Source organism: Cavia porcellus, unplaced genomic scaffold (genome assembly GCF_034190915.1).
Source record: "Cavia porcellus strain 051 isolate PalLab524CR breed Dunkin Hartley unplaced genomic scaffold, mCavPor4.1 scaffold_5, whole genome shotgun sequence".
Lineage (NCBI taxonomy): Eukaryota > Metazoa > Chordata > Mammalia > Rodentia > Caviidae > Cavia > Cavia porcellus.
Window position 1 is genome coordinate 47,400,484 of NW_026947488.1, and position 19,722 is coordinate 47,420,205.

General features: G+C 43.2%; 1 protein-coding gene across 1 annotated transcript in view; it reads right to left on the bottom strand.

The window, feature by feature from the left end:
* Shld1 (shieldin complex subunit 1) overlaps window positions 1-19,722 on the bottom strand; it is an 85,656-nt gene that overhangs the window by 24,538 nt on the left and 41,396 nt on the right. The gene's annotated exons all lie outside the window — the stretch shown is intronic.

Genomic DNA, 19,722 nt, shown 5'->3' on the forward strand with positions numbered 1-19,722 from the left:
GTGAGACCCCTTCTCAAAAAAAGACAAAAAAAAAAAAAAAAAGTAAATGCTCTTAATGCCTCACAGATTTTGCTTCCTTTCTCGGTAATCAACTACTTTCATTTGCTTTCCAAGAAATTATTAACTGTATCTTCCTAACTCAGCTCCTGCCTGCACTGTACTGCTGTGTGCAGCCATTGGCTCACAGAACGAGAAACCGACTCCACACAGGGAACATAACAGAGAACAGGGGAAATAATTATTCTTTACTCTTGTAATATTCCCCATCTTTGAAGAGATTATTCAAAACATGCTGCAGAGCTTAGTTTGAATTAAACCTTCTTTTAGTCACTAAACTTTGTCATCAGAAGATAGACAGAAGCTGAAGTTATGTATCACCAAGTTATTATTGATGACATTTACTGGATTATAGACATTTTAGAATTTTCTGTTATCCAAGGCCCTCTTTAAATTCATTTCTATGGATACCATGCCAACCCCTGATTTCTCTGGCCTGAGAAATTCTTATTTGGCATCTTCCTATTCCTAGCCACCACACATAATAATACAAAATTCATTTCTTTGCACATAAAAATGAATAACACCGAAAAGCTCAGAGAGTATGAAGCAGAAAAAAAACAAGAGAATAACCTAATTATACCAGTTATTATGAATGACTAAATTTTTGACCTCTAAGTGGGAAGAAATTCAAATTCATTTAAAACTTTCATCCTAAAACAAGCCCCCAAACCCATGCACACCATCAATCATTCATGCACATTTCTGTTGTTCTATATCTTGATCTGGGTAGTGGTCATGTGGGTATTTACAAATATAAAAATTTACCAAGTTGTAACATAAGATTTGTACAGTGTATGTAAATTTTAGACCAACTGAAAATGTATCTACACACACATACATGTTCCATATCTTCAGTCCCTGGAGATGGCACAGAAATTGAGTTTTTTCAGAAGGATTCCCAGGAGGTTCTGATGTTCACTTAGGTTGGTAAGCACTATCCTAAGGTGCTTGGAGCATGCCTGGATTAGAACAATCAGCAAACATTTGTTTTAATGAATGGACATAGGAATAGTGAGTGAATGAACCAAACTACTAAATATCTATGCTATTCATGTGTGCAGCTGTACCACTGACTAAGAACAGAAAGGGCCCCAAGATTAAAAACAAAGCAAGGCCAAAAAACAAAACCAGAAAAGCAATCCACTCCTCTCCCTGGTAAGCAGCCATGGCTCGAGCGAGTGGCAGGTGCCCCAGGGAGAGAACCAGGCAGCCAGTGTCTCCCAAGATCTGCGCCATGTTGGAACTTAGGGTGCGGGAAAGAAAGCAACCTATTCACCTCCAAGGTAAGCAGCCATGAGCCTTCCAGAGTGTGGGCTGAAAATCAAACATCCCATCCTCCATCCCATTAACATATGGGGGCCATAGGTCTGAGCATCTCTTGGGAGGATGACCGTATGTAATATAGCAAATATGGGGGATTTCCTTCTACCATCTCTTTGAAAATTTTGTTATCACTGTTTTACTTTGTTCTAATTGTATTGATCTATTCAATATTCTGTTTTGATAAGTTCTATAATGTTCTGTGTTTGGTTTGATTTTGCTATACCTGATTGAAAGGACAACTATTGTGAAGATAACGAGACATATTATGGAACTTATTACTATTATCCTAGTAACCTGCTGTGATGTTTTATACCAATTTCACTGCATTGTCTTAATTGGCTTTGTTCTGTCTTGTTCTGTTGTATTTTACTACCTTCAAAATAATAAATAAAAATTTTTAAAAACCAAAAAACAAAACCCCATGCCAGATAATCTCCTAAATGCCTGACAGTGCTAACCCTTGCCATGGCAGGGGTGAGTATCCACATTTTGAAGGCTTGGTCTGTTTGGTGTGTGGGGTAACAGTCTAGGCAGGCGTATCCCAGGGGTCTTTAGTGACTGGGAACCCTGGGCAGGGAATGGCAAGACCCTGGTCTTCAGTGTCTCTCTGTTTCTCTGCTCTAGGTGTAAATGGTTTGCTGCACCACACGCTCCCACCACGATGTGCCACTGTTGCCAGAGGCCCAAAGCAACGAGACCACCCCATGCTGTACTGGAACTTCCAGACCCGGAGGCAAAGTAACCCTTTTTTGTAAGTTAACAGCCTCAGGTACTGTATTTCATTATAGCACCAGGAAGCTGACCAACACAAATCTCATAAAAACTATGGCTGTTCTGGGTGCTTTATTGCAAACAGCATAAACTACAGTAGGTATTTTCAGCAGAAAGATACAGAGGTTTAACACAGTTGACCTCACTGTTTCAGGAGCTTCCGAAATAAGACTCTAGGCTGAGCTTTTAGGAATTACTCCTCAAATCGTGTAGCAAAACTAACATAGGTGTCGCTGTCTCCGTAACTATAAGGAGCCTAAATAATTTAGACACTGCTCCAAACTAGTGCAGTTGCTACTACAACCCAAATGCTTCCTAGCCAGGAGGCACCTGCTCAACTCAGCAAATGTTAATACACAGCCAGTATCACAGCCACACTGTCTCTGCTGCCATGTGTTCCCTGTACCATCTCTCTTTCCATATAATCTAGGTTGAGCAAAGGTTTGTGGGAATGCATTTGATTACCAGACCTTAACTTACATGTTAGCTGCAAGGGATTCTGGAAGTGAAAAATTTGCAACCTCTGTAAAACAAGAAGCCAAGCTAGAAAGGAACTGGAACAGGTACTGAAGGGGCTCACAGATCCACAGATGATGAACAGAGACTAAGAAACTTGTCCCAAACAGTAAGTGGTAGAGCTGGTATCAAGTTCAAGATGCATGGCCCCAGAGACTACTACACCACAAACGAGAATAATAATGTAGCACAGAGGCAAGCTCAGGGGTAGGAGGTCTCCAGGCCTGACACACAAACTCCTGTGCTTATAAACAGAGAATTCTAATTTTACTATTCTCATAGTTCCTGATGACACCACTAGTTTCTCACCTTAAAAACTCAAAAACAATAACTGACTGGACCATCTTACTTTTGGTCTACAAAGTGTTTACATGTTTTGCAACAGTGAGGGGTGGCATATCTGCCACCACAGTGACAGAAGACCTCTGTGCCCTGGCTTAGAAGCCCGTCTTCAACTCCAAGCCCACACCTGATGAGTGCTACAGCATAAAAGCATCCTGAGAGGGGCTGAGGGTATAGCTCAGCAGCACAGCACCTGCCTGGCAAGTGCAAGGTCCTAAATTCAATTCTTAGTACCAAAAAAACAAAAACAAAAAAGCACCTTGAGTTTATTTTAGGACTTTCTGATGGAACATCTTAGTGATTCTACCTTCATCAGTAAGTTTTTGGGTGTAGTAGAATGATTGTTATTCAGTCTCTATTTGCAAAGCTGACTGTTAAAGGTCTAGTGGGTGGGCTGGGAAGCTTGAGAATAAAGCTTGCACTACATTCTATCCCACAGCTGCACATCCTTCACACATGTGTTCTGCCAGCCATCTACCCATCTACCCATCTACCCATCTACCCATCTCCAGCCACCATCCATGCATCTACCCCTCCATGACTCAGCTGGCAGAATAAAAACATACAATGTATCCAGGATGAATATATCAGTAAGTACAGACCAGGCTGTGAGGAGTGAAGTGGGGAGTTCCAAATCACAGGATGAAAATGGTGAATGTTCCCCAGAAAGGACAATGTGTCATTTATTTTAAAAGACAATTTTGAACAGAGATCCTTCTGCAGGCAGAGGGAAGAGAAAATGTTTCACTTGACATGGCAAGTTATAAACTGTAAATCTTCCAGTTTGGGAAGGCAAATATTTGCTGAAAATTAAGTACAAGCAAAGGTGCGCCATTAAATCACAAGTAATTAAAAAGCTCAATTTAATATCGACGCATCTATGCTGTTTTTAATAAGTCTACAGCCTTAACGGCCACGAGCTGCTGTGCGCTGTCCCCACAGTGCAGAAGGAAATGATAAATGTCTGTAGCATGACTGCCAGCAAGGTGAGCCTGAGTTAATTACTCTATGCAAGTGAAGATGGATTTGCCAGACAAGGTCACTGGCCACACGCTGAACAAATTTTCCTGTTAATTAAACCTGCATCAAACTGCATCATAAGAAGGGCTGCTGAAAATCTATCTTAATGGATAAGTTTATAGTTATAGCAACATAATGTGTTCATAGACTTTTTTTTTTTTTTTTTGAGACAGGGTCTCACTACACAGTTCAGGCTGGTCTCAAGCTCACTTTGTAGCCCAGGCTGGTCCTAAATTTGCAATAATCCCCCTGCCTCAGCCTCCCGAGTGCTGGGATTACAGGTGTGAGCCACCACACCCAGCTTTGTGTTCATACATTTAAAAAAAATCAGACAAAGCTGAAAAAAAAAAAAACACTTACTATGAAAAACAATAGCTCCTAGTTGGGTATAGTGACACATGCCTATAATCCTAGCACTCTGGGAGGATGAGGCAGGAGGATCAAAAATGTAAGCCTAGCCTAAACAACTCAATGACTGAGACATTTTCTCTTAAATACAAAATAAAACTGGGTATGGAGACACATGCCTGTAATCTCATCACTTGGGAGGCTGAGACAAGAGGATCACTGAGTTCAAGGCCAGCCTGAGCTACATAGTGTGACTCTAACTTATAAATAAATAAAGTAAGTGCTGGAAATATAAACAACTAGAATGCATTAACATGACTAGGTTTAGATATTATGTGTTGGTTCCCTATTATGGTGATTAAAAATTTAGATTTCGCATATACACCCACACATATTCATAATGCAGATACTCAGACTTCTCTTCCCTGTTCTCTAAATATGATTACATCCACTTTTATCAAAGCAATAGTCAGTGTTTATGTAACTGTGTAAATATTGATCACTACTAAATATACTAAGAACATTTCCCCTGTTGTACAATGTTATTTCTGTGGTGATTATTTCTCTCCTCCACTTGCTCGCTTTGTATGCCTACCTCCTGGTCAACCTCATCCTGCGGCAGCCTCTGGGACTTTTCTGCACATCCCGGAACCCTGCGGCCCTCGCGCCCCACCCACTCCAGGCTGCCCTTAACTGTGCGCCAGGGGACTCTTCTTCTATTTCTGTTACTGCTATGATGATTTCTTCCTCCTAGACTTCTGTTTTGTGTTTTGTGCATGTCTCCTGCTCCGTTAGTGTCTCTGTTTGTTCTGTGTTCCTTATTACTTCTCAGTCTCGCCCTCTGCATGTGGTAATACAGAGTTCCCGCATCTCGTGGTGTTCTCTGGATGAGTCCAGAGTGACCAGTGAGGCTCCGCCATGCTAGCTGTGGGCAGTGCTCTGGCCCAAGGAGCTTCCAGACAGCTTGGCCAGACAGGGACCCTGCCCGCCCGGGCGGACAGGAAGCTCTGAGAAGTCTTCTTGGTGGCAGTGGCATTTAAGCACAGCCTACATGCCCGAGGGAGGGGACAGTGTGAAGGTCGGCTCCAGGCAGGGACACGGTGAAAGCCCCGGACCAGAAGGGGCTGGGCTGGCGGGGTGAGCACCAGCCAGGCGGCCACCGAGGCCAGAGCCGTGCATGGGGACTCAGGGAGGGTGCGTGTCCCTGGGACAGGGACACGGCTTCTACACAGGCTATCAGCGACAGCAGAAGCTACACTGCCAATCAGTCACGCTATTCTGTACAAATGAGTCAAAATTATTTTACCACATTTGACAGCTGATGCAGAAAATCACCACCGATTTCCCTTTCTTTGGCTACTTAAGATAAACCATTTAAATTTTCTACCCCATTCAACCTTGTGAAGACTCTGGAAGGAAAAAAAACTACCCTGTAAACCGTCACACTAGAGACTCAATAAAATACAAATGTCTAAACGTCGGACTTAAAGGAAGTAGCTCATGTTGAGAAAAATCAAATGCTTTTTAAAAAAATCCAACCAGTTGTCGAGGCAACAAGAAAATTAATTGAACAGAAATTACAGTTTCCATCACAAATATTACTGCATCCCAAAGCTGAGGTTTCTGTGCCTCCCATCAGTCATTAGAGTGAATGGGAAGGAGGTGGGACCCGCAGCACAGGAAAACTCACCAGGAAAAAGCCACTAAGCAGGGCAAAGTGAGTCCATGGTTTATAGGCTGAGGTCAGAGAACTATTTTCTTTATTCAGAAATGATTCTGCAACTTTTCCAGTGCGACACAATTCTGCAGAGAACTTGCACTTACTAGCTCAACACCAAATGGTTACTGAGACCAGAAGGTCAAATAGCTTGCTGGAGGGTGCCCAGAACCTTCTCCTTGAATTTCTGTTAATTCATGGAGTGACTCAGAGTTGACTTTAAACACCACCTGTGCTCCTCCACCAGCCAGCCAGTGGAAAGGCCCGGCAGCCAAATGCTGCCAAACGGTCCACTCACTTGCCTCCCCTGCCACACATGCTGTGCCCTCCCCCAGTTCCGAGAGCAGAGCCAGTGCCCACCCTCACCGCAGCACCTGCTCTCAAGTCCTCCTGAAACCTCGCATGTCTATATTCTTATCTCACCGTCACTTCTTCCTGGAGTGGGACCTTGTATCAGGTGCAGTATCCCAGCACAGTGCAGTGTTTCAGTGAATGAGGAAACATCAGGTGCTGAAGGGCGACCTCCGTGGTTAGCAGGAAGAATCTGGAAAGCTGGGGGAGCAGGAGGCCAGCATGTGGTGTCCCAGCTCAGCCCCAGCCGGTGGTCTCACTGCTGGCCCCATTGCACTGTCCAGTAGCATTGGGAGAATGCAAGACCAGTGCCTTCCAAGATCCTAGTGTGTGTTCCACAGAGGGTACTGGGTTTTCTAAGAAGTTTAAGAAAGTATGGTTTGAATGTCGGTGTGACCCAAGGTTGGAATCTTCACCTCTAAGGTGCTGGTGTTAGGAAGTGAGGCCTCTGGGTGGTGGTCAGCCAAGTGGACGAGCCCTCATGATGTGATTAATGGCTTTAGGGGGAGCCTTGTGCCCCTTCCACCAGGCAAGGACCCCACTGTAAGATGCAGTGTATAAACCAGGAAGCAGGTTCTCATCAGGGGGCAAACAGATATTAGGGAGGCTGAGGCAGATCAAAAGTTTGACCTCAAACTGGGCAGCGTAGCAAGAGTGTCTCAAAAAATTATATATATAATATAATACATAATTATATATAATTATGTTATACAATATAATTATATAATTAAATACATAATAATTATATATTATATAATGTATAATTATATAACAATACTGTGTAATTATATAATTGTATAACTATAATATATAGCATTATGATTATATAATATAAAGCATTTATTATAAATTATGTAATATGTATTATATGATACATATAATTATTATATATACTAGCGATGTAGCTCAGTATTAAATCTTTGAGTTCAATCTGCAGTGCCACAAAAAGAAAGAAAAAAAGACAGTAAGTAAGTTCTAAGCCACTTAGTCTATAGTATTTTGTTATAGCTGTCCAAAGGGACTAAGACCGCAGTGGTGGCGAACCTACCGCCTGCGTGCTGCGGGGGATGCTCACTGAGCGCTGGGAAAGGCCCGCCACCCATGGGGGCCACGGCGGGCGTTCGGAACGCCAAGGTCTCCTCACTGCAGCCCTCTGCGCAGCAGCACCCTGGCCAGAGAGGGAGGAGAGTGGGGTGCAGCGGCACAGTGCCGCCGCGCTTTTCATTCGCAGCCCTCTCCTTTCCAGCATGCTGCGAATGTGATTCAAGATGAGAACAGACCACATTTAGTGTTTTGTAAGAGAAAGCTACTTTGCTTGAAACATTAGTCAACTTGGAATGCAACTCAGCTGGGTGAGTTTTGCCATATTTTCCCCTGTATTGTTAGTCATGATGGCTTTCCTGGCTCCTCTTCTGCGTGAAAGTCCCACACTGCTCATTTCTTAAACAAAAATTTTCAACTTTGAAAATTACTTTGGTAAGGACTTGTGGCTGAGCCATTCCTGGGGGTAGGAGACCGTCCCCCCAAACTCCCAGGAGCGGGTTCAGATGTGAACCACAGCTCCCAGCCTGCACTCCAGAACTGAGTGCTACTTTGCCTGATGGGAACAGAACACAAACATCACCATGAACTCACCCTGGAGCATACAACAGGACCCAGATGGTCGCAGGGTCAAAGGAAATGGAGGCAAGCATCACTTCCGGTTTTGTCTCAGTGCCAGAGCCAGTGGGAGCATATTAGACGATTAGGGTCCCAAGAGAGGGGACAGTTGGGGCACTTGAGATAACTGAGCATCTATCAACAACCCCCCCTCCCCATACACACACACTCACACTCCAACCCCACATAGTTTAGCTGGCTGTATTTGTGTTCAGGACAGGCAATAACTTACAGCAACACAATTAACCAGAGGCCAGGAGATAATACAAATGTCACATTGCCCTAAATCAGAGCAAAACAAACAAAACAATGTACCCATTAAGGTATTTTAAAGGTCAAGAGAAACAGTCTGTCCTGTTACAGGGGAGAATAATTTAATTTAAATGAGGATCATTTAAATACTTCAGGAGCTTACAGCTAAAACTCCTGGGATAAAACTCTGAGGAGCCTGAAGGAAAAATTTAAAGAGTGACAAGGGGCAGAGGCAGTCTAGGAGTCTCTTTTAGGATTCTCTTGGGAGTCTATTTTTAGAAGGCAAAAGCAAGAGCACAGACACCATAGGTTGTGGTCACCTGGGAGCCTGGTAGGCCATGGGCACCTGGTCAGAACAAAGAGGCCACAGCACCACGCAGCCAGCCAGCTGCCACAGGCTGCAGACCTGGAGAGCCACACAGCGATGTGTGGCAGCCCAGAGATATGAGGAGAAGCAAATCTGATCAATGTAAGGAGGGTATCTTATTTTTCTTGTCATTGAAACAAAATATCCAACACCTGGGATGGAGGTTTAGCTCAGCAGCATAAGCACCTGCCTTGCAAGTGTGTAGTCATGAGTTTGATCCCCACTGCCAATAAAAAAGAAAGAGATGAAAAGAAAAAAAATATCCAACACCTGAAGTTAAAGGAGGAAAGGGTTATTTGGCTCACAGTTTGTAGAGGTTTTAGTCTATAGCTGGCTGACTCCAAGGCAGGGTGGCACATGGCAGGGGGCAAACAGTTCATGGTGGCGGAAGACAGCAAAAACAACAAACAAGGGAGAAACAAGCCTCTTTTTGTTCCTTATATTGTATCCAGTCTGCTGGGATTAGGGTGGTGCCAATCCAATCAGTGGACTGATTCAGCAATCACCCAACCTTAATCCCAGCATTGCACTATGAGTCAGTCATACACTCTAGATTCAGCCACCTCAGAAGAAACCCTATGATTGCATGAGACTCTGGGGGACATCTAGACACAAACCATAACAGCAGGGAATGAGGATTCATGAGCCAGGCATGGAGGCTCACACTGTAATCTCAGTACTTTAGGAGGCTGAGACAGAAGGATCACAAGTTTGAGCCCAACCAGGGCAATTTAATGAAATCTTTTCTCAAAATAAAACATTTTTTAAAAAAAGACTGCAAATGTAGCTCAGTGAAAAGGAACTGTATTTAATCTCCAGGAAAGAAGGAAGGAGGAAGAAAGGGAGGGAGAGAAATAGACTTTAAAGTCTAATGACTGTTGGATCCATGCCTCTTTCAGGATGAGTCTGAGGATGCTAACATTAGTAAGAAGTATAGTTCTATCCGGAGGGAGCCTCAAGTCTTCTATAGAGGCATGGAGTATACTCTGCACACCAGTCAAGCTAACCTCAAAAGTGTAAGCAGAGCCTAAGCAGAGCCTGAGTCTCACGTCAAGTCATGCTGTTCTCTAAGGAGACCCAGAAACCCAGATCTGAGTTACACCTTCACGTGTGAAGCAAAGAGAACGGGGCAGCAGTGCACACACTTTCTACTTCATCCCAGCAGCCTGTGGAAATTGCAGGAGTTTCTCCCTACAGTACCTCCATTGTCCTTGAGAAAAGAAAGTAACAGATGAAGACCAGGAGTGAGGAGGGCAGGGAACACAAAAGCCATGGTGTCACAGCAAAAGCAGAAGAAAAAATATAAAATAGGAAAGATTTCGCCTGTATGGAAAGGTTACAGTGTCTACCTTGTTCTTCTTTGTGCTTTTTCATATTTCCTGATCTTCTGCAGTGAAAGCATATATGAGACAATTTTCAGAGAGACAGAGACAGCAAAAGGAATAATCACATTGAGACACACAAGGAAAGCCACACAGCTCTTGTCCCCTGAAAGCAAATGCTGCTCCTGCCCCTGGCAGGGCCTTATTCCCCTTCCTATTTCTTCCAGGGTCAACCGTCAATCACGGTTTGGTTCAGGTATTTACTAAAGGTGCACCAGATGCTTATCCCAGGATGGAGACATGAAAGGTGGGCTGCTGGTTTCCACAAACTTGCAGTCAAGAAAGAAATGAGGAAATGAAGAACCTGGTGCAACACTTGAACCACTTTCCTCAAGGATGGCTGTGATCTGAGCTTGCAGAGCACAGAGTCAGGGCACCATGAGGATGTTACCAAACCAGGAAACCTAAGTCGACCCCAAAGGAATGTGGGATAGGGATACGCTCCCACGGTTCTTCACAGAAAGACTGAAGCTGAGTTTATGTATCTGCAGGATTTCCTCCCTCAGAGCATAAAGGTAATGAGGTAATTGCATGACCTTTAACCTTTCTCCATGTCACTTTAAAAGGTTTCTGCACCGTAGTTCTCTCACGAATCAGCATGAAGGACAAGGGGTTGCGCATTGCTGATGCTCCCTGAATTAATGCACTGCCATACTTTCAAATTGATACATTCTTTACTTTTTATTGAACTGTAACATGCACATATATTTGCGTAAATCATCATAAGCTCTGTGAACTTGCACGAAGTGAACACGCACCCAAGATAATAAGCACAAAGACCAAGAAACAGAACGGCACCACAACCCCACATGCCCCTCTGGGACCCCATTCCAATGATGACCCTCCTAAGGGGTGCTGCCTTGCTGCCCTCTACTGCCTGGATCACTCATCTCCTTTATCCTTCATGTACTTGAAGCCACCCAGTATGTACTTGCTTTTTGCTATTTGGCTTCTTTCACTCATCCTTATGTTTGTGAGGTGGGTGCTGTTGTATACAGCAGCAACTGGTTCATTCTTTTTTTTTTTTTTTTGGTGTGTCTTTTTGAGATAGGATCTCACTGTGCAGTTTAGACTGGCCTTGAGCTCATTTTGTAAGCCAGGCTGGTTTTGAACTAGCAACAATCCTGCCTCACTCAGCCTTCCGAGTGCTGGGATTATAGGCCTGCACCATCACACCTAGCTAGCCGGTCATTTTCAGCCATGAATTTCTACTGTGTAAAACCACCACCATGCATTCATTCATTCCACTGAGGACAAGCACCTGCGTAGTCTTCACTACCATGTCAGTGCTCACAGGGACACATTTCTGCTTAGGCATGAATCTGGGTGGAACTGCTGCACTGCGGGCTGTGCCTATGGCCAGCTTTTGTTTTGTTTTGCTTTATTTATTTAATTTTTTTTTTTTTTTGTGCCAGGGATGGAACTCATGACCTCGCACTTGCCAGGCAGGCATTTATGACACTGAGCTAAATCCCCGGCCAGGTCCTACGTTATTTTTGAGACAGAGTTTCGCTAGGTAGTTCAGACTGGCCTGGACTCACTATGTAGCCTATGCTGGCCTCAAATTCGAAGTGATCCGCCTGCCCCAGATTCCAGAGTGCGGGGATTACAGGCGTGTGCTCCACACCTGGCTTGTGTCCAGTTTTTGAAGATACTGCAAGTGGGTTCAATAGTTTCTCTAAGAATTGAAAACTCAGTTCTGCCTCCACCTGCGTCCTAATCATGATGTCCTATGTACGCCTGAGCCAAGCTTGACCTTCTGTGATCCAAGACCGAGAGCCACGGGCCAATCTGTTTTCATCTGCCTTAGCATTATCTTTGCAGATATTACCTACGCTTATGTTTTTTCCGAAAGAAGAGGCTATTAACCAAGAAGCACAGAATAAATTACACTGTAGTTAAAAGAAATTACATTATAAAGAACAAGCTGCCTAGTAAAACACAATGTATAATTACTATTAACTTCAAAATAAATCTAATTATCCATACAAACCAACCATTCAATGGCAAATTAATGTAAAATATGACATTATTGAGCTTTTAATTGCTTCTATTACTTTTATAATACGTTTTCCCTCACATTTTAGGATTAGGTTACCAGACAGACAAGAGGCAATTAGGGTACAACAGATGCATCAGCAAAAACCTGTGAAAACACAACCCCAGAGTTAATCCTTCCCGAGTTTATGAAGACCATCTGCTCATTTTTTTCACATTTTCACTTTAGACAATCTTACTCAGTCCCTGCAAGCTAATTGCTTCTTGCTTTTTTCTTGATCAGTATCTTTTTCTAACATCTCCAGTTTATAAGCTTCATGAGAGCTCTGCTATCTCAAACTCCAAGTTTAATTTCCTTTCCCAAATGCTCTTTCCAGAATATTAAACTGCTGAAAAAAAATGGCCGATGAAAAGATTACTGAGCAGGGGTAGGGTTTAAGTGAATTAAGGCCTCTAGGCTATGTTGCTACTTCCTATTTCCGAAAAGTAATCTTTTTTTCAAGTTATTAAACATCATTTGTGACCTTTAAAAAGAACTCCTTGAGCAGTTCATTAATAATAAGATCTGGCTGGCCTAGCAAAATAACAATATAAAATGATGTCAGTTTTTAATTACAAGACCTAATCATGCCTACTGTAAATGTTCCAAATTAGCAAATAGATTTGAGGTGGCCCAAATGACAATCAAATGAAAAGGAAATATTCATGATTTATTCTGTACCATACTGCCCTAAGCCTAGAGATCCTGTGGTGAACAGCACAAATATCGTTCCTGCCCGCATGGAGCTAAGTATCTGGAAGATGGATAAAGTAAATAATGACGGAAGTAAGTTCTAGTAAGTGACAGAGCGGGTACACCCCCCCCCCAGGACACGGCAGCAGTGAAAGGTGACCGTGAGACTGGGGAGTGTCAGGGAGTGACGTGGCTATGTACAATATGGGATGCAGTTCCCAAGCGAATCTGATATTCCTAACACCATCCTCTCAGCTAGGAGGGTGCAGAAAGGAGAGGTGGATGCAAAGAATTGAGATGTGTTGTGTGAAAGTTCTACTGGCCATTTAAATGCAACTAATTTTTTGAACACTCATTTTTAAATATTATGTTTGTCCACTAAAAACAAAATAAAATTTAAAAATCTGAATTAGAACCATTCTGCAGTGTCTCTACTTTGTTGCTGTTGTTGGCCTGCAGTATTTACTATTCCACTAGATCACACTGCCCTGCAGGGCTGTGGCATTTCTTGGGTACAGAACACACTGTTACTCAGGAAAGAGACATGGCTTTCTGCTGCAGTGGTGCGGTAAGCATCTATTTTGTCCAGATTAAAACTCAACAGTACTTTTCTTAGTGGTTAATTGTTGGGACTGCTACAGTGCTTGCAGGAATTTCTAGAAGCAGATGGCCACAGGCAAGAGTTACCCTTCCGCACAATTTTAGCTAACCTCAGGTATTGGATTCTTTTTTTTCTGTTTTAATTTTTATTAGTACATCTTTGTAGTACATAATGATCAGATCCTTTGTGAGAAGTTGTACATGTACATGACACATCTTAATTCTTCTCTACTTTTCCTCCTTTCCTTCCCTCTATCTCTTGATCTCCTTCCCATTTGAACAAGATCTATTTCCCTATTTCCTATATTTTATTTTGTTCTTTAATTATACATATTGGGTGTCTTATATAAGAGAAATAATGCAAAATTTAAACTTGTGTGTCTGATTTATTCCACTTTGCATTGTGGTCTCAAGGTGCATGCATTTTCTTAAAATTGACTCAAGTGTATTGTTCTTATGGCAGGGTAGTACTCCACTGTGTATAAATACTACATAATGTTTATCCACTGATCTGCTGATGGACCTATAGCCCACTTCTGGGATTATTTAGCTATTACAAGTTTTACTGCTGTGAACATGAGGATGCAGGTGTCACTGTAATCTGATGTCTTTAACTCTTTCAAAAAGATACCTAGAAACAGAACAGCTGGGTCAAATGGAATTCCTAGCTTTAGTTTTTGAGGACTCTTCATACTTATTTCTACAGTAGTTGTACCAATAATTTTTCCTTACAGCCACACCAGAATGTTATTATTTGATTTCTTCACGACGATCATTCTTTTTTGGAGTAAGATGGAATCTTGGTATTTTCATTTGCATTTTTCTCCTGGCCAACATTGTTGAATGTTTTTTCATGTATTTATTGGCCATCTGTACTTCTTCTGAGAAGTATCTATTCATTTCAATTGCCCATTTTTGACTAGTTCTTTTATTTTGGGGGAATCTAAAATTTTTTTTAGTTCTGTATATGTGCGAGTCCTCTAAGGAACGGGTGAAGTTTTCCCTATCCTGTATGTTGTCTCTTCACTCTGCCGTTTCCGTTGCTGTTCAGCAGCTTTTTAATTTGATATGCTCCTATTTGTCGATTCTTAGTATTATTTTTGTGTCATTGGGGTTCCGTTCAGAAAGTCCTGGCCTATGCCTAATGTGTTCAAGAGTTTTCACTATTTAACTTCCAGCAGATTAAGCATTTCTGTTTTAACATTTAGATCTTTAATTCATTTTGATTTTGGCTTAGTTTGCAATGAGATATTGGTATGGTCTGGACTCCATCTTCTGCACATGGAGAGCCAGTTTCCCCAGCACCACTCATTATTAAAGAGGCTGTCTTTCCTCCAGTGTATGCCTCTGGCCCTTGTCAAAGATCAGGCAGCTGAATGTGCCTGAAATTGTTTCTGCACCCTCTGTTCTGTCCCACTGATTCAAGTCTGGTTTTGTGTCAGTACCAAGCTAGTGTTTTTGTTTTGTTTTTCGGTCTTTATTCTTTATTAGTAAATGTATGCATCACATAATGATTGCATTCTTTGTGGAGGTTGGTACATGTCCACAACACACAGTAATTCTTTTCAGTCCCTCTCCCGCCTCTCCTCCACTCACCCTCCCATTTGAACAAAACCCACTTCCATACTTTTTATTATCTGTCTTTCATTTGGGGGGCTGGGGATTTAGCTCAGCGGCATAAGGGCCTGCCTTGCAAGCAGGCAGTTGTGAGTTCGATCCCTGGTACCAATAAAAACGAAAAAGACAAAAAAAAAAAAAAAAAAAAAAAACCATTTCTAAGGCTTCACCAAGGAATGCAGAGAACCCTGGTGGCCTCTGCCCACAAGAACAGGTTGACTTGGTTCACGGGGAAACTGCACCACAGAAGCACCAGCAAGACCACATGTGGAATGCACCATAGTGGGCTACGTGTAGCAGCACGGTAAGGGAACCTCACTGGAAGTGGGAAGGCTGCAAGGAAAGGTTTTGGGGCTGGATCTTTCTGGCGTTTCTCCAGGCTGAGGAGGGCAGGACAGTCCTGGGAAAGGAAGAGGCATGAAGATTGAAAGGGGTTGCAAAGGTCGTGGTATATGCAGCGAGGATCCTGCAGGCTGGCGGAGTGGCAGAGGCAGTGAAGCAGTTCGAGCCCTCCCTGCCTGAGCAGAACGCAGCAGGTGGAGTCGCTGGGATGAAATCTTGCTGCCTTGTACACACACTATCTCAAGGACAATACAGTCTTGCACAGGTAGCAGAATGGCAATAATCCCCAACTAAATGATCACTCCAATAAATCTGTGAGTTCTGCTATAAATCCATAATTATGTTCTCAAGAAACCTCACGTTATTTTTTAAAATTTAAATTAATAGCTATTTTCATATGAGGAAAAGACAGTTGTGCTTATACAGTTGATAAAACTAGGGAATTTCTTCTATAGGAGTTTCAGTAATAAAGAGTTAAAGCTGGGCACAGTGGCACATGACTGTAATCCCAGGTCTCTAGAGGCCAAGGCAGGGCATCCCCATGAGTTCAAGGCCAGTTTAAGCTACATAGTGAGTTCAAGGCTGAATTATAGAGTGAGACACTGTCTCAAAATAATAATAATAAAGAGTTGAATTAGATTTTGTTTCCATCTACAAATAATAAATAGCTTGATCACAGATCAACAAGAGAGAACCACATGCAAACCTAGACAGTCCAGAAGAATAACCTTTAGCCAAGCTCAGCCCTCCTCTGAGCAGACGGCCGGCCTCCTGCAGGTGCTCTGAGCTCAGTGTACCCAGCCGGAGCCCAGCAGCTTCCTGCCTCCTGGCCCAGGCTCCCTATGGGGAGCTCACATCCCAGCCCCTGGTGCCTTGGAAAATCCCAGCCCTGCTCCCTCCTAGGTCAGTTGCATAACAGCTAGTTCTTGGAATAACAGCCAGTTCTCAGAAGGAAAATGGATACCATGAGGAAAATATTAATTAATAATATTTTTAAGGCTATTACAGGAGATAAGATCACAAAAACAGTGCTCCGGAAAATAAGTGCTGCTCTCTGCACGCAATAGGGTGGCACCTCCTGTTTCTTATTTTAAAAGGTGTCATTGTCACTCTCGCTGCCTGTGCCCGGCCAGCACACCTTTAGTATCAGAAATTGCTTGCACTCAGGAACTTTGCTCTCCTTCAGATGAAAGGTGGGAAGGGAAAAGCCTCCCTGGGCTTACCCACAGCTTTCTCATCTGCACTGGGGGCTGACAAACACACCAGCTCAGCCAAGAGGGCAATGAGGGATTCAGTAACGGGCTCTTAGCAACACTACTGAGGCTGAACAGCAGTGATTGGCTGTACTGACAGCCCTGCCTTGTTCCCTCTCCCTGAGCATCCTCACACCTGGTTGCAGGCGCAGCCCAGAAGGCCTGGGGAGAACCCACAGTTTCTGTAGTTGTCCCCTTGCATCACAGGCAGGCTGTCTCAGCTTTTACAGGCAAAAGAACCAAGCTGCTAACCAGAGCCTAAGAGCAAGCAGAGCGGCTAATTTCTAAAAGTACACCTTTCCTTTCAGGGAGAGAAGGATGGATTCAATAATACTTTGGAAAAGACATGGTTTAGCTAAGCAATTCTCTGGTTTTGAAAAGAAAGCTAAGGTCTCTAACGGATACAGTAGTCACAATATGGATATAAACTACAGAGATGGACCCACAGTTTTAGATTTAAAGAATAATTTAAATATTAGGGTTTGAGCTGGGCATGGTGCTGTACAACTGTAATCCCAGTACTCTGGAGGCTGAGGCCAAGAGGACTGCTGTGAGTTCAGGGCCAGCCTGGGCTATAAAGTGAGTTCAAGGATAGCCTGAACTGCAGAGTGAAACTCTGTCTCAAAAAAGACAAAAAAAAATTTTTTTAAATTAGGGTTTGGAAAAGGCACTATAAAATTTTAGATCTTCAAATAAAACTCAGAAGAACAAACTTCCATCCACATCGTAGATACTGGTGATTTTGTCATAAAACTCTTCCTTGGGTGCATTTTTTTTTTTTCCTTAAAAATGCAACTTCACCTGCTGGAACTAAGGCTGAGAGCCAAGCGCCTGCAGGAAGCACTCTCTGGTCTCCTGCTGTGTTCTGCTGTATGAAGGCAACCCTGGCCCTGTGGGTGGGACCTGCAGGTCTACTGTGTTTTGGGTCTTGAAATTTTTTGGTTATGGTTGACAGGTAGGAGAGAGTATGTGTGCTCACATCTTTCTCCACCCCATCGCAAGCAGTAGCTCCAAATAGTGTCCCTTTTGGTTGTGACATTCTACTTCTTCCCTCCAACCTCCAGTCTTGACTTTCCCTTTCTTGAGCACACAACTAGGCTGCACTTCCAGTCAAGTGTGGTCATGACAACGTGCTCTCCTCTGGGATGCCATCGGAAGTGATGCAGCCCCTTCAGGGCAGCCCATGAAGCACCTGCACTCACTGCCACCTGCTCCATCCTGCCTGGCTGGCAGGCTGTGAGCAACCACAGGGCCGGGTAGCCACGCGATGGAAGGAACCTGGGTCCCTGAGAAGCTGAGTGGACAGCAGCCACCTTGCAGATCTGACTTCCTGCCCAGGAGTTTTGTGTGGGCAGAGATGTCTACAATGGTAAGCAAAAGAGTATTACGTTTATGTCCTATTCCTAGAAAAGATATTAATAAGTCATTTAATAAAAAATTTTAAGTCACCTAAAAAAGCTTGCAAATGACTATTCAACTTTCTGTTGTTAAATATCCCCAAGTAAACATTCTGGAAATGACCAAAAAAACCACGGACACAATAAAAAGATAAGGGCTGCCTGGGCTGAGGAAGAGGGAGGGAAGCACAGGAAGAGGAGAGGGGGCTTCCAGGCCAGGAAAGCTGCCTGGTCTTGGAATGGTGGACACAAGTCACGTCACACTGAGTGAGGCTTTGCGTCAGCTGTGGACACTGGGAGACTGACATGTCCGTGCAGGTCGTGGATTGTGACACATGCACTATGATGGTGGAGCATGCTGGCAACAAGGGGGGCCACAGGTTCCCAGAGTAAAGCAGTCTACACAAACTCTACTGCGGTCTTGCAAAAGCCATGAGGCTATTAGTAGCGAAGTCATTCCTGTTTCCTTCCTTGGAACCAAGGCTGTCCTGCAGAGCCCTCTCGGATGGGAATATTATCTCTCCGTGCCGCCTAGGGTGCAGACCACGTGACCACACAGCACTGGGATAGGCAAGCACAACTGAGGGAGTGGATTTTAAATTTAACCCACTCTCATCTAAATAGCCTTATGTAACCTGTGGCTACCATATTGGATGGCACAGCTCTAGCCTGCCCCAGAATCCGTACGATGGTTATACAGCTCAGAATGGAAAGTGGATGACCTAGATTCTATTCCTGATCCCCTGTGTACATTTCCATTTGCAATCTCTAAAACTTAAGAAACAGGCAATACTTGGTATTCAAAATCTTTTGACCTAAGCACCAATTCTCTATCCATACTGAGCTAACTGTCCCTATGCAAATGACTAAAATTATCCCAGGGTAGACCATTCCTACCTGTTAGCATATACAAAATATAAACACTGATCTGCAGTTTGCTTCCTCTTAACATAGCTATTCAGTTGTGCATGCATTTCAATGATCTTTCTTATACAAGAGTTAAATTATATTTAACCTTGAAAGTGAAGCAATCACTTTTTTATCTTAAAACTGAAAACACCACTTGATTGAAATACACAAACAATGTTAAGATAATTTTAAAAATTAAATTCCAGGTTATTGCTACAAAATTGAAATCTGTTAACATCTAAAATGGAAAACCTTCCAATAAAACTTTTTTTTTTTGGAGGACTGCACATTGTACCCAGGACCTTCACATCAAATCCCCAGCCCTTTTATTATTTATTTATTTAATTACTTGTATAATTTTTGCTTGGGGGGGATCAAACTTACGACCTTGCGCTTGCCAGGCAGGCACTTACACCACTGAGCTAAATCCCTGGCTATTTTTTATTTTTTGCGACAGGATCTTGCTAAGTTGCCCCAGTTGGACCCTAATTTGAAACCCTCCTACCTCGCCCTCCCAGGGCACTCAATTTACAGGCTTGTGCCACCACGCCTTGCACCAGCAAAACTTCTAAAGATAATAAAGTCAACAACACGACAGCACAGTACAGCAACAGCGAAGGAAAAAACATTAAAGGAAAAAATAAAATGACTATAGCTAGCATGACAAGGCAGCAACTGAGGGCAAGAGGAGCAGCACGCATGTGTCATAGCTTCCGACAGCTCTCCAGATGTGACCAGAGCACTCTGCGGCTGCACACCACGGTA